General features: G+C 57.3%; 2 non-coding genes and 1 pseudogene across 2 annotated transcripts; all 3 read right to left on the bottom strand.

The window, feature by feature from the left end:
- Positions 1-5,061, bottom strand: part of LOC124587118 — a 7,957-nt pseudogene extending 2,896 nt beyond the window's left edge.
- Positions 5,062-5,249: 188 nt separating this feature from the next.
- Positions 5,250-5,404, bottom strand: LOC124587119. Its single transcript, XR_006975277.1, has one exon. It is a non-coding gene; the product is annotated as a 5.8S ribosomal RNA (ribosomal RNA).
- Positions 5,405-5,755: 351 nt separating this feature from the next.
- On the bottom strand, positions 5,756-7,665 carry LOC124587103. The gene has a single exon (XR_006975264.1). It is a non-coding gene; the product is annotated as a small subunit ribosomal RNA (ribosomal RNA).
- Positions 7,666-12,500: the final 4,835 nt, after the last annotated feature.

Raw genomic sequence — 12,500 nt, 5'->3', positions numbered from 1 at the left:
ATTGCTGTCCACCTTCACCTTCTTCTCGCGCCCTGACGCGACTAAGGCGAGGGTGAAACACTTCCGGGCGTTGATCTGCAGCCCCAGGTGGGCGAGGGCTGCGGTAGCTGCGTCGATGAGGGACTGCAAGCCCCTCGGGGTCGCTGCAAACAGCAAGACGTCATCTGCAAAGGCCGCAGCGTTGACTCTGCGACCGAGGATCCGAGCTCCGATGTGGGAGGGCAGTTGGCCTAAAACGTAGTCCACCGCAAAGTTGAACAGGAGGGGGGAGAGGGGATCGCCCTGGCGAACGCCCCGTGCTGGCTGCACAGACACGCCCACGCCGGCGCCGTCCGCTATCACTGTCGTGCTGCCCTCGTAGCACCGCTCGACATACTCGACAAAGCAATCCGGCAGGCCATGCGCCTTCAGCACGGGGCGAAGGGCAGCATGATCTACCGAATCGAATGCCTTAGATACGTCGATCGATGCCACAAAGACAGAGCGGCAGGAGCGAACTGCGTCGGTGAGAGCAGTGTCCAAGATGAAGGTATTTTCCAACATCCCATCCCGAGGGATGAATGCCCGCTGACGTTCGTCCACAGCACAAGCGCGCATCAGGCGTGACGCGAGAACCTTGTGAAAGGTCCGCGCCAACACCGAGCAGACCGTAATGGGGCGAAAGTCAGCGGGGGATGTTGGTGCAGCCGTTTTCGGGAGAAGGGACGTCCGCGCGCGAAGCAGGCGTTCCGGAAGGGCGCGGGCCAGAAGGAAGAGATTCATCACTTTCACCAGGACTTCGTGCGGCAGACGCCGCAACTCCGCTGGGGTAAGGCCGTCCGGCCCGGCTGCTGATCCCCTGGGCGGCAACGCGGCGGCGACCTCCTCATGTGTGACCGGCCCCCATATGCACTCGAGAGCGACAGGCTCTGAGTGCGGGAGGAGGCGGTCACGAATGAAGCCCGCGGTGGAGATGGGCTTCTTGGTGAAGAGGTCCGCCCAGAAGTCCAGCAGACCAGGGATGGCAGGTGGCGGCTGGAGCAGGGTGCCATCCAAGAGGCCGCGCACGCAACGCGCACGCGACCGTCGGAAGGCATCCTGCGTTCTCGCGTACTCCCAGCGGCGCCGCTTGCGCTTCTGCGTCGGCGGCGCGGCAGGCGGCCGCTTCGATGGTTGGCGCGGCCGCTGTGTCCTGGTGATTGATCTCTCCCCTCTGGACCCGACCGACGCAAGGGCATCCGGGAGCATGCCCAGGATGACATCGGGCGGCGTGCCCCGCCCCAGACCGATGACACGATCCAGGGCAGAGAAACGCTGGGCGGAAGCGGGTAGCCCCGCCAGATGCTCCCAGATGGCGGCGTCAGTCGGCCCCTCCGGCGGCGGCCCGGTGGTGTCGGCCGCGAAGTCCTCGGCTGCGTCGACGGGCGGCGCAGCGGCCTCGCCCGCGTCAGGCAGCGGGCTCGCCGCTCCCCGGCGGGACGCCGGCTCTTCCCCCCGACCGATCTCAAGCGCCTCCATGAATTGGCGGACAAGCTGCTTGTGGGCAGCTTGCCGCCGTCGGCACTTGATTGCCTCAAGCGTTCGGTCGGGGAACATCCTGATGAGCTCTTGATTTACAAAGAAGAACCGGGCGTCCCTCTCGAGGAACAGTTCGGCCTCTGCCTTGGCGAGCGACAGGACTTCTTCCTCCGTCCACCTCGCGCGATGCCTCTCCGTGACGATCTCCGCGTTGGCGGCCGCAAGATGTTGGCGGCGGCGATGGACCCCGAGACCGTTCTTGGTTGTAAAGCTGCGGTGGCACTCACTACAGGTATACATAGCTGCAAAAGTTACAAGATTTTCGGCACGGCCGGTTGGCCGGCTAGGTGCTGGGGGAGTTGGGGTGGCACCTTCAGCGGAAGGGCCACCACTTATTCTCTGCTTACTGCCCCCAACTAAAAAAGGGATAGTGCGAGGGGGGGCTGGTAACCCCCCCAAGCCCCTGGTGCGGTCTTCCACTCTGCGAAATCAGCGGGCCCACGAGAAGGGGAGAAGACCGCAGGAGAGGAGAGGCTAAGAGGGCTAGGCCCATGTATTGCGCATCACTCTCCCTGTAACTATAACCCAAGGAAGGCACCTCGCAGCAGCAGCACGACTACATCAAGACCGCACTTCGAGAAGCCAAGTCCGGATGCAGCCACACCGCTGCCACTTGGCAGCTTAAGAGAGTCATAGTTACTCCCGCCGTTTACCCGCGCTTGCTTGAATTTCTTCACGTTGACATTCAGAGCACTGGGCAGAAATCACATTGCGTCAACACCCGCTAGGGCCATCGCAATGCTTTGTTTTAATTAGACAGTCGGATTCCCCCAGTCCGTGCCAGTTCTGAGTTGATCGTTGAATGGCGGCCGAAGAGAATCCGCGCACCCGCGCGCCCCCGGAGGAGCACGCTAAGGCGGACGCGGCCTCGCAGCAAGGAAGATCCGTGGGAGGCCAAGGCACGGGACCGAGCTCGGATCCTGCACGCAGGTTGAAGCACCGGGGCGCGAACGCCGCGCAGGCGCGCGCATCCTGCACCGCCAGCCAGCACGAGGCCAACCAACGGCGAGAGCAGACCACGCCCGCGCTAAACGCCCGCACTTACCGGCACCCCTACGGCACTCACCTCGCCCAGGCCCGGCACGTTAGCGCTGACCCACTTCCCGACCAAGCCCGACACGCCCCGATCCTCAGAGCCAATCCTTATCCCGAAGTTACGGATCCAATTTGCCGACTTCCCTTACCTACATTATTCTATCGACTAGAGGCTCTTCACCTTGGAGACCTGCTGCGGATATGGGTACGAACCGGCGCGACACCTCCACGTGGCCCTCTCCCGGATTTTCAAGGTCCGAGGGGAAGATCGGGACACCGCCGCAACTGCGGTGCTCTTCGCGTTCCAAACCCTATCTCCCTGCTAGAGGATTCCAGGGAACTCGAACGCTCATGCAGAAAAGAAAACTCTTCCCCGATCTCCCGACGGCGTCTCCGGGTCCTTTTGGGTTACCCCGACGAGCATCTCTAAAAGAGGGGCCCGACTTGTATCGGTTCCGCTGCCGGGTTCCGGAATAGGAACCGGATTCCCTTTCGCCCAACGGGGGCCAGCACAAAGTGCATCATGCTATGACGGCCCCCATCAACATCGGATTTCTCCTAGGGCTTAGGATCGACTGACTCGTGTGCAACGGCTGTTCACACGAAACCCTTCTCCGCGTCAGCCCTCCAGGGCCTCGCTGGAGTATTTGCTACTACCACCAAGATCTGCACCGACGGCGGCTCCAGGCAGGCTCACGCCCAGACCCTTCTGCGCCCACCGCCGCGACCCTCCTACTCGTCAGGGCTTCGCGGCCGGCCGCAAGGACCGGCCATGACTGCCAGACTGACGGCCGAGTATAGGCACGACGCTTCAGCGCCATCCATTTTCAGGGCTAGTTGCTTCGGCAGGTGAGTTGTTACACACTCCTTAGCGGATTCCGACTTCCATGGCCACCGTCCTGCTGTCTTAAGCAACCAACGCCTTTCATGGTTTCCCATGAGCGTCGATTCGGGCGCCTTAACTCGGCGTTTGGTTCATCCCACAGCGCCAGTTCTGCTTACCAAAAGTGGCCCACTTGGCACTCCGATCCGAGTCGTTTGCTCGCGGCTTCAGCATATCAAGCAAGCCGGAGATCTCACCCATTTAAAGTTTGAGAATAGGTTGAGGTCGTTTCGGCCCCAAGGCCTCTAATCATTCGCTTTACCGGATGAGACTCGTACGAGCACCAGCTATCCTGAGGGAAACTTCGGAGGGAACCAGCTACTAGATGGTTCGATTAGTCTTTCGCCCCTATACCCAGCTCCGACGATCGATTTGCACGTCAGAATCGCTACGGACCTCCATCAGGGTTTCCCCTGACTTCGTCCTGGCCAGGCATAGTTCACCATCTTTCGGGTCCCAACGTGTACGCTCTAGGTGCGCCTCACCTCGCAATGAGGACGAGACGCCCCGGGAGTGCGGAGGCCGCCGCCCCGTGAAGGGCGGGGAAGCCCCATCCTCCCTCGGCCCGCGCAAGGCGAGACCTTCACTTTCATTACGCCTTTAGGTTTCGTACAGCCCAATGACTCGCGCACATGTTAGACTCCTTGGTCCGTGTTTCAAGACGGGTCGTGAAATTGTCCAAAGCTGAAGCGCCGCTGACGGGAGCGATTATTCCGCCCGAGAGCATCCCGAGCCAACAGCGGCGCGGGTCCGGGGCCGGGCCAGGTAGGTCCGTCATCCGGGAAGAACCGCGCGCGCTTGCCGGGAGCCCGAGCGCCCAAAGGGGCGAATCGACTCCTCCAGATATACCGCCGGGCAGCCAGCCAGGACACCGGGGCTCTGCCCAACAGACGCGAACCGAGGCCCGCGGAAGGACAGGCTGCGCACCCGGGCCGTAGGCCGGCACCCAGCGGGTCGCGACGTCCTACTAGGGGAGAAGTGCGGCCCACCGCACACCGGAACGGCCCCACCCCGCGGCGAGTGGAAAGGCAACCGGACACGACCCCGCCGCGGATTGCTCCGCGCGGGCGGCCGGCCCCATCTGCCGAGGGCGGAGGCCAGTGGCCGGATGGGCGTGAATCTCACCCGTTCGACCTTTCGGACTTCTCACGTTTACCCCAGAACGGTTTCACGTACTTTTGAACTCTCTCTTCAAAGTTCTTTTCAACTTTCCCTCACGGTACTTGTTCGCTATCGGTCTCGTGGTCATATTTAGTCTCAGATGGAGTTTACCACCCACTTGGAGCTGCACTCTCAAGCAACCCGACTCGAAGGAGAGGTCCCGCCGACGCTCGCACCGGCCGCTACGGGCCTGGCACCCTCTACGGGCCGTGGCCTCATTCAAGTTGGACTTGGGCTCGGCGCGAGGCGTCGGGGTAGTGGACCCTCCCAAACACCACATGCCACGACAGGCGGCAGCCTGCGGGGTTCGGTGCTGGACTCTTCCCTGTTCGCTCGCCGCTACTGGGGGAATCCTTGTTAGTTTCTTTTCCTCCGCTTAGTAATATGCTTAAATTCAGCGGGTAGTCTCGCCTGCTCTGAGGTCGTTGTACGAGGTGTCGCACGCCACACCGCCAGCCGGCTGTGCACGCTACCGAGTAAGTACCGGTATGCGAACCGCCAGGCGACGGGCGCGCATCGCACGTTTAAGGAGGCGCGGCCGGCCCCACAGGCGGCCGCGACGCTCCCAGGTCTGCGAAGCGGGGCAAACGCCGCGCGCTTCAGTATACGTAGCCGACCCTCAGCCAGACGTGGCCCGGGAACGGAATCCATGGACCGCAATGTGCGTTCGAAACGTCGATGTTCATGTGTCCTGCAGTTCACATGTCGACGCGCAATTTGCTGCGTTCTTCATCGACCCACGAGCCGAGTGATCCACCGTCCTGGGTGATCTTTTCTTAGTTTACACTGTCTCTTTCAAGACAGTTGCATAGGCGGGACGTAGGCGTGTGGCGGCCCCTGTTCAAGCGTTCTGTGTCCAACGGCCTCACGGCCGATGGGCGTCGTACGGCTCCACACCGGAGCGGACAGGCAGTCGGGCGAAAGTCATTCAAAACCGGCGCCAGGCGCCAGGTGCCGCAGGCCAGCCGCTCCAGCGCTTCAGCGCTCGTACCACACAACATTGGCGTTAGTTTTGAGAAGCACGCGTGGTTCCGCACGCGGCGCACGGCTACTGCGAGCCGTACAGGTAGCGTGTTGCGCGACACGACACGCACATCGAAAGACATGCAGTCTAGTCGGTAATGATCCTTCCGCAGGTTCACCTACGGAAACCTTGTTACGACTTTTACTTCCTCTAAATGATCAAGTTTGGTCATCTTTCCGGTAGCATCGGCAACGACAGAGTCAATGCCGCGTACCAGTCCGAAGACCTCACTAAATCATTCAATCGGTAGTAGCGACGGGCGGTGTGTACAAAGGGCAGGGACGTAATCAACGCGAGCTTATGACTCGCGCTTACTGGGAATTCCTCGTTCATGGGGAACAATTGCAAGCCCCAATCCCTAGCACGAAGGAGGTTCAGCGGGTTACCCCGACCTTTCGGCCTAGGAAGACACGCTGATTCCTTCAGTGTAGCGCGCGTGCGGCCCAGAACATCTAAGGGCATCACAGACCTGTTATTGCTCAATCTCGTGCGGCTAGAAGCCGCCTGTCCCTCTAAGAAGAAAAGTAATCGCTGACAGCACGAAGGATGTCACGCGACTAGTTAGCAGGCTAGAGTCTCGTTCGTTATCGGAATTAACCAGACAAATCGCTCCACCAACTAAGAACGGCCATGCACCACCACCCACCGAATCAAGAAAGAGCTATCAATCTGTCAATCCTTCCGGTGTCCGGGCCTGGTGAGGTTTCCCGTGTTGAGTCAAATTAAGCCGCAGGCTCCACTCCTGGTGGTGCCCTTCCGTCAATTCCTTTAAGTTTCAGCTTTGCAACCATACTTCCCCCGGAACCCAAAAGCTTTGGTTTCCCGGAGGCTGCCCGCCGAGTCATCGGAGGAACTGCGGCGGATCGCTGGCTGGCATCGTTTATGGTTAGAACTAGGGCGGTATCTGATCGCCTTCGAACCTCTAACTTTCGTTCTTGATTAATGAAAACATACTTGGCAAATGCTTTCGCTTCTGTTCGTCTTGCGACGATCCAAGAATTTCACCTCTAACGTCGCAATACGAATGCCCCCGCCTGTCCCTATTAATCATTACCTCGGGTTCCGAAAACCAACAAAATAGAACCGAGGTCCTATTCCATTATTCCATGCACACAGTATTCAGGCGGGCTTGCCTGCTTTAAGCACTCTAATTTGTTCAAAGTAAACGTGCCGGCCCACCGAGACACTCACTCAAGAGCACCCTGGTAGGATTGCAACGGGGTCCGCCTCGGGACGCACGAGCACGCACGAGGCGCGTCGCACGCCTTCAGCTCGCCCCACCGGCAGGACGTCCCACGATACATGCCAGTTAAACACCGACGGGCGGTGAACCAACAGCGTGGGACACAAATCCAACTACGAGCTTTTTAACCGCAACAACTTTAATATACGCTATTGGAGCTGGAATTACCGCGGCTGCTGGCACCAGACTTGCCCTCCAATAGATACTCGTTAAAGGATTTAAAGTGTACTCATTCCGATTACGGGGCCTCGGATGAGTCCCGTATCGTTATTTTTCGTCACTACCTCCCCGTGCCGGGAGTGGGTAATTTGCGCGCCTGCTGCCTTCCTTGGATGTGGTAGCCGTTTCTCAGGCTCCCTCTCCGGAATCGAACCCTGATTCCCCGTTACCCGTTACAACCATGGTAGGCGCAGAACCTACCATCGACAGTTGATAAGGCAGACATTTGAAAGATGCGTCGCCGGTACGAGGACCGTGCGATCAGCCCAAAGTTATTCAGAGTCACCAAGGCAAACGGACCGGACGAGCCGACCGATTGGTTTTGATCTAATAAAAGCGTCCCTTCCATCTCTGGTCGGGACTCTGTTTGCATGTATTAGCTCTAGAATTACCACAGTTATCCAAGTAACGTGGGTACGATCTAAGGAACCATAACTGATTTAATGAGCCATTCGCGGTTTCACCTTAATGCGGCTTGTACTGAGACATGCATGGCTTAATCTTTGAGACAAGCATATGACTACTGGCAGGATCAACCAGGGAGCTGCGTCAACTAGAGCTGAGCAGCCGGCCGCCCGGGAGTGTGTCCCGGGGGCCCGCGCGAACACGCAAGCGTCCGCTCAATTATTCTGCAAACAGGAGGAGGCTGAGCTCCCCTGCACAATACACCTCGAAACCCTCTCAGGTCCCGGCGGCGCGCAGCGCCGTCCTAAGTACTTGGTCGGGTTCGAGAGAGGCGCAATCGCCCGGAGTTTGGCGAGTAGACGCTTTAGGTGCGACCACCCGTGCTCCCAACTGAGCTTGCCGCTGCCGACAGAGGCCCGGGAGCGTGCTGTCGTGGCATTGCCGGCGGGAGACAACACGCGCCACCTACGGTGGCCGGCAGCTCCAACGCCAGCGCCACAGAAGGACAAAAGCCCCACTTGGGTGCCGAAGCGAACTCTCCCAGCACAGCGCACGCGCCAACACGTCCGCACAGCTGCGATACAATCCACCTGCGAGAACCGCAGAGGCGACCGAGCAGCAGACGGCGTCGCGGCGCCGAGCGCCGGGCGGCGGCGCATCCTCAGCGCACACAGTCCTCAATCGGACCAGCACACTGCAGATGTCCACCGCGCTTCGCACCGGGCCCGCGAGGACCTACTTTGGCCGCACGGCGCCGCGTGCAGGGTGCGCCGGCGCGCAGCTGCGCCGCCTGCCGCCTCCGTCGGCCGGCGCGCCTGCCACTGGCCGCCCCCACCAGCCGGCTGTAGCGCGTGCGCCCACGCACCGCGCGGCCAGCACGCCGGAAGGCCCCCCCTCACCGGCCGGGGACGGTCCCACCCAGCCACCGCCGCGTATCGCTTCACACCCACATGCCATTCACGTTCGTGGGCATGGTGGGTATCGCTGAAACAACCGGTTGGTAGCTCAACCGATCGTCGCCATCACTGATTCACCTCTAGCGAGAACAACCGCACCACAACGGTTTACCAGTTCTTCATTTGCGTAACGTCACCAGCAAACGTAGACGTCCATCGCCATTTGCAAATTCAACGATTGTTGCATGCCTGTGTCAGGTGTCACGACACACTATGTCTGCCCACATACACGCAACAACATGTGCACGCTTCGCGAACACGTGGAAGGTGGCCCCCGTACGTATGCGATGTCCATTGCGCGAACGACTGTCAACCGGCCTCTGTCGCATGTCGCAGATGTGGAACGCAGTGCACCATGCTATCACGGTGTGTGAGAAGAGACGACTACGTCTGACAACACGCGCCACTACATCAACAGACGGCTCATGCTGATCGCCATCCACGGCATACCATACTGCAATCCAGCTCTTATAGGGAGACGACACGTAGCTGAGTGCACAATATTTGGACCGTATGGTTCGCCGTTGTTGGCGCAGTCGTGGTACGGTCACACATGTACCACGATGTATCATTCAGTACATGAGGACCAATGTGCGGTACAGTGTGTGATTTGGACGTACAACATCAGCGGACAGTTGCCACAAGCCGCACCACAACGTAGGCTGTGCTTCGCCATGCGAATGCCAATGAACAACTGCGAAGGGCATTGAGCATGTACGTCCTGCCGCCATCCGCATTACAGTGTATAGCTGCAAGGTGTTTAACATGAAGCGATACTCTGGGGACCGGGCAGTGCGAGTAGCAAACTATATTGCGGGGGTTGCAGTTAGGCAACACTACACTAATTTAACGCGTCGTATGACAATTACAGAGCAGGTTAAGGCCCAACGTGTGTTGGGTTAAGGCCCAACGTGTGTTGGGTTAAGGCCCAACGTGTGTTGGGTTAAGGCCCAACGTGTGTTGGGTTAAGGCCCAACGTGTGTTGGGTTAAGGCCCAACGTGTGTTGGGTTAAGGCCCAACGTGTGTTGGGTTAAGGCCCAACGTGTGTTGGGTTAAGGCCCAACGTGTGTTGGGTTAAGGCCCAACGTGTGTTGGGTTAAGGCCCAACGTGTGTTGGGTTAAGGCCCAACGTGTGTTGGGTTAAGGCCCAACGTGTGTTGGGTTAAGGCCCAACGTGTGTTGGGTTAAGGCCCAACGTGTGTTGGGTTAAGGCCCAACGTGTGTTGGGTTAAGGCCCAACGTGTGTTGGGTTAAGGCCCAACGTGTGTTGGGTTAAGGCCCAACGTGTGTTGGGTTAAGGCCCAACGTGTGTTGGGTTAAGGCCCAACGTGTGTTGGGTTAAGGCCCAACGTGTGTTGGGTTAAGGCCCAACGTGTGTTGGGTTAAGGCCCAACGTGTGTTGGGTTAAGGCCCAACGTGTGTTGGGTTAAGGCGCAACATAGGTTAGGTTAAGGCGCAACATAGGTTAGGTTAAGGCGCAACATAGGTTAGGTTAAGGCGCAACATAGGTTAGGTTAAGGCGCAACATAGGTTAGGTTAAGGCGCAACATAGGTTAGGTTAAGGCGCAACATAGGTTAGGTTACGGCGCAACATAGGTTAGGTTAAGGCGCAACATAGGTTAGGTTAAGGCGCAACATAGGTTAGGTTACGGCGCAACATAGGTTAGGTTAAGGCGCAACATAGGTTAGGTTAAGGCGCAACATAGGTTAGGTTAAGGCGCAACATAGGTTAGGTTAAGGCGCAACATAGGTTAGGTTAAGGCGCAACATAGGTTAGGTTAAGGCGCAACATAGGTTAGGTTAAGGCGCAACATAGGTTAGGTTACGGCGCAACATAGGTTAGGTTAAGGCGCAACATAGGTTAGGTTAAGGCGCAACATAGGTTAGGTTAAGGCGCAACATAGGTTAGGTTATGGCGCAACATAGGTTAGGTTACGGCGCAACATAGGTTAGGTTACGGCGCAACATAGGTTAGGTTAAGGCGCAACATAGGTTAGGTTAAGGCGCAACATAGGTTAGGTTAAGGCGCAACATAGGTTAGGTTAAGGCGCAACATAGGTTAGGTTAAGGCGCAACATAGGTTAGGTTAAGGCGCAACATAGGTTAGGTTAAGGCGCAACATAGGTTAGGTTAAGGCGCAACATGGGTTAGGTTAAGGCGCAACGTGGGTTAGGTTAAGGCGCAACATGGGTTAGGTTAAGGCGCAACATGGGTTAGGTTAAGGCGCAACATGGGTTAGGTTAAGGCGCAACATGGGTTAGGTTAAGGCGCAACATGGGTTAGGTTAAGGCGCAACATGGGTTAGGTTAAGGCGCAACATGGGTTAGGTTAAGGCGCAACATGGGTTAGGTTAAGGCGCAACATGGGTTAGGTTAAGGCGCAACATGGGTTAGGTTAAGGCGCAACATGGGTTAGGTTAAGGCGCAACATGGGTTAGGTTAAGGTACAATATGGGTTAGGTTAAGGTACAATATGGGTTAGGTTAAGGTACAATATGGGTTAGGTTAAGGTACAATATGGGTTAGGTTAAGGTACAATATGGGTTAGGTTAAGGTACAATATGGGTTAGGTTAAGGTACAATATGGGTTAGGTTAAGGTACAATATGGGTTAGGTTAAGGTACAATATGGGTTAGGTTAAGGTACAATACGGGTTAGGTTAAGGTACAATACGGGTTAGGTTAAGGTACAATACGGGTTAGGTTAAGGTACAATACGGGTTAGGTTAAGGTACAATACGGGTTAGGTTAAGGTACAATACGGGTTAGGTTAAGGTACAATACGGGTTAGGTTAAGGCACTTGGGGGGGGGGGGGCCCGGTTTGTTGATTGTGATTATCGTAAGTAAATGACTGCGGCATCATCTGATTTGCCACGTCAGGGTGCACCTTTGGCTCATAACAGGCGGCGCTCTGATTCCATGCTTGTGGCAGACCTGTGTCTTTCATTCCTGCCATTGTTTGTGTGGTGTGACAGGAGGCAGTATTGTGATGTTGGGTGCACCCCTGTCTGGGACATGTGTGGGTGTTGGTGGCTTAGCTGAGCAATGGTGGTTGTCGGAAGGGTGGGATATTCTGTTTTCCGAGTGGACCTCCCGGTCTGGTTATGATAGTGTGGATTGTCTAATGTGGCAGAGAGGATGCACTGGGTGTTGTTCCATGCTGGTGCTTACATATTGTCTGTGTGCCTGTTACAGGCAGAGAGTAGTGCGTGATAAGAGTGTCTGGCTGACGTGTGATTGTGAGCAGAGTCTTTCAGCATGTATACGGACAGGTCTATACATTATCTGTATTCTGATGGCTCTATCTATTACTAATCAGCGCCGTGTATACGTTTAATCCGGTTCCAGTCGAAACTATTGTATCTCTGTACATTAGTGACACGGCGAGCCCGCTATGTAGTTACTCGTCTCGGCAGCTTCCACCGGTGTATGGCAAATGATTATAAGGAATCAGTCTAGTCGTCAATACCGATAGTCTGACGTCACATGTCTGGGGTGGGGGACGCTGCGCCCTTCCGGTGGGTCATGGCCTAGGAAGACTCTTCCCACGCAGGGGGGCTTGGACTGTCATTGACTCTTCCGAGTAATATACTTGCCGTACGTTTTTGCGACTGCGAGTGCAACGCTCACCGGTACCGACATGGATGGAGCGCCTCCTAGCTGCCGCTGAGCATCTGCATTCGTACAGCGAGCAACGCGATCGCGTCTGTAGCTCGTACGTGGTACAGCTCGCAGCTCATGTATATGGACAGCGGGAATGTCGCATATTGGACATAACTCTTCATGAAACGCACGTTATAGGGGTGGATTGCACATTGCGAGTGCGAGCAAAGTCCGCCGTTCATCCGCTGGAGTTGCGAGTTGGGCGGTTGGGGTGGGGCACGAACGGGTGCAGGTGGAGTGATTGCCGGTCCACGACTTCGTGCGGCAGAGGCGCTGGCGTTGGGGTGGGGTCGAAAGAAGGGCACTGTGGGCCCATCGCTGTCTTAGTCGGCTTGGCGTCTCATAGATGACGGT

The sequence above is a fragment of the Schistocerca americana genome, unplaced genomic scaffold, assembly GCF_021461395.2.
Source record: "Schistocerca americana isolate TAMUIC-IGC-003095 unplaced genomic scaffold, iqSchAmer2.1 HiC_scaffold_578, whole genome shotgun sequence".
Classification (NCBI taxonomy): Eukaryota; Metazoa; Arthropoda; class Insecta; order Orthoptera; family Acrididae; genus Schistocerca; species Schistocerca americana.
Note: the sequence above shows the minus strand (reverse complement) of the source record. Positions and strands in the feature narration are given on the sequence as shown.